Source organism: Rattus norvegicus, chromosome 5 (genome assembly GCF_021556685.1).
Source record: "Rattus norvegicus strain SHRSP/BbbUtx chromosome 5, alternate assembly SHRSP_T2T, whole genome shotgun sequence".
Classification (NCBI taxonomy): Eukaryota; Metazoa; Chordata; class Mammalia; order Rodentia; family Muridae; genus Rattus; species Rattus norvegicus.
The window spans coordinates 151687996-151690552 of NC_141538.1; the positions used below are offsets into that span (position 1 = coordinate 151687996).

The 2557-nt window shown below is 48.1% G+C and overlaps 1 long non-coding RNA gene across 1 annotated transcript; it reads left to right on the plus strand.

Moving 5' to 3' along the window:
* The first annotated feature begins 770 nt into the window (after positions 1 to 770).
* On the plus strand, positions 771 to 2079 carry LOC148006089 (uncharacterized). Its single transcript, XR_015621200.1, has 2 exons — positions 771 to 1403; positions 1631 to 2079. It is a non-coding gene; the product is annotated as an uncharacterized LOC148006089 (long non-coding RNA).
* Positions 2080 to 2557: the final 478 nt, after the last annotated feature.

Here is a 2557-nt window from a genome sequence, read left to right on the forward strand (position 1 = left end):
CACATAGACACACACACAACACACACATATTCACACAGATACACACAGACATATACACAGACACACACACACACACACATACACACACACACACACATATGCACACACACAACACACACATATACACACAGACACACATAGACACACACACAACACACACATATTCACACAGATACACACAGACATATACACAGACACACACACACACACAACACACACACAGTAATTATAGCAAATAAAAATAAATAAAATTTAAAGCCGGGGCAGTGGTGACTCTCACCTTTAACCCTATCACTTGGGAGGTAGAGGCAGGAGGATCTCTGAGTTTGAGGCCAGCCTCGTCTACAGAGTGAGTTCCAGGATGGCCAGGGATACACAGAGAAACCCTGTTCTGAAAACAACAACAAATAAATAAACTTAGTCTGCATGGCGGTATGCTCCCTTAGACCTAGCATGGGAGGCAGAGGCAAGTGGAGTTCTGTGAGTTCGAAGCCAGGCAGGGCTACACAGAGAAACCCTGTTTTGAAAAAACAGAATAAATAAATAAATACCTAGAAATCTAAATTCTGACCAAAGAAAGAAACGTTAGAGGAGCAGGCTCTCCCTGAGGGCTTCTTGGTGACAGACGGGGCCAGGTTATTCACTTGTGTTCCCAAGGGGATTGTTATTCTATTACCCTGTGTGACAACTCTTTGAGTCTCCGTCCTACAAAGGACCAAACCAAGGCGGGGTTTCTGGTTTCAAGGTGCGGTCACTCGCTGGTCTAGAACAACTCAATGGGTGATCTTTGTTTGTTGTTTCGGTCTTTGAGACACGTCTTACACTATAGGCCAAGCTAGCCTGGAACTCACAATAATCCTCCTGTCTCAGCCTCACAAGTGGTAGGATTACAGACACGAGTCACCAGCTCTAATGTCTGCTAGCACTCTTAACTGTCCCAGGGTGCTGCTTTCCCCTACTCCAAAAACAAAGTGATAGTGAGGCAGGAGAATGGACAGAATGACCTCCAGGGGTCTCTTAGGATCCTTGAAGTCATAGTCCAGGGCACCAAGTCCAGAGCCTGTGAAGATTCCCACAGAGCACAGGTTTGTTTGTTTGTTTTTTGTTTTTTTTGTTTTTTGTTTTTTTGGTTCTTTTTTTTTTTTTTTCTGAGCTGGGGACCAAACCCAGGGCCTTGCGCTTCCTAGGCAAGCGCTCTACCACTGAGCTAAATCCCCAACCCCAGAGCACAGGTTAAGTACCTTGCTGGGACCTCACCATCTCATCTCATTAAGCAATTACCCTGTGAGCTCCACAGCCAGGAAGTGACCTCCCTGCCAGTTGGACACCACCACTGCTGTGAAGTGACAGAATGAAAGTAATCATGGCCACAGCAGCAACAGTGACATCATCAACAGTGACCGGTGAGGGGCGGGGGCAGTGGTGGGAAAGATCTTGGTGTCAGGAAGAGAAGGGACAATGCTGGCAATGAGTAGGTGGCAGTTTTGTCCATGGTAAATGGTGGTGGCACATTGTGGCCTTGATGGACAGATGACATGGACCAGGCACTGCGGCTCAGTGGTTAACACTCCTGTGATACCCTCCTGGCTGGACAGATGGACAGCTGACAACCCCATTTCCTCCCTTGCAGTGGCTCAATCCAAGCAAGAGGCAGAGGGCAGAAGTGGACCCCAGCCTTCTGGGATTTTTGAGAAGGTTAGGCTGACTCCATGACAGGCTTCAAATTGGCAGTTAAGGAGACCAGGCCCAAATCGCTGTTTCCAAGAACTGGGCGATTCCAGGCCAAGTCCAGGCCTCAGAAACTGCCCCACCACCTGACTGAGGCAAGGACAATGGGTCAGCAGCAGTTTCCAGACTTCCTCAGCAACAGTTTCCAGACCTCCCCAGCAAGTTTCCAGTCCCCACACTCCAGTAATGGAATGGACCAGACAGACTAACATAGAGGTCACCTACCCTGGAATTCCCTAATGTGCTTTAAATCAGGCCTGAAAGCTCGCTCTTGGGTGTCTCTCTAGTCTGGTAATGGGAGCCCCCAGCACGCTGGACTTCTGCAGAATAAAACACTCTGCGTTTACATACTGTTTAAGTCTGGGGCCTCATTCTTCGACAGATCGTGGACCCTTACGCTTTCTTCGTTGTACAATAAAGGCAGCTGGGTAGGGCCCTAAACAACTTACCTGGGCATGCGTGAAGCCTTGGGTTCTCCCCGCAGCACAACAGAAAACACGCGTGACCATCCTGCCACTCAAGAGGTAGAAGCAGAAGGATCAGGAGTTCAAGGACATCTTCAACTACACAGAGTGTTTAAGACCAGCCTCAAAAATAAATGGATTGAAGGAAGATGGCCGGGGCTGGAGGGATGGCTCAGCGGTTAAGAGCACTGGCTGCTCTTCCAGAGGTCCTGAGTTCAATTCCCAGCAACCACACGGTGGCTCACAACCATCTGTAAAGAGATCTGATGCCCTCTTCTGGTGTGTCTGAAGACAGTGACAGTGTACTCATATAAATAAAATAAATAAAATTTTCAAAAAAAAAAAAAAGGGGGTTGGGGATTTGG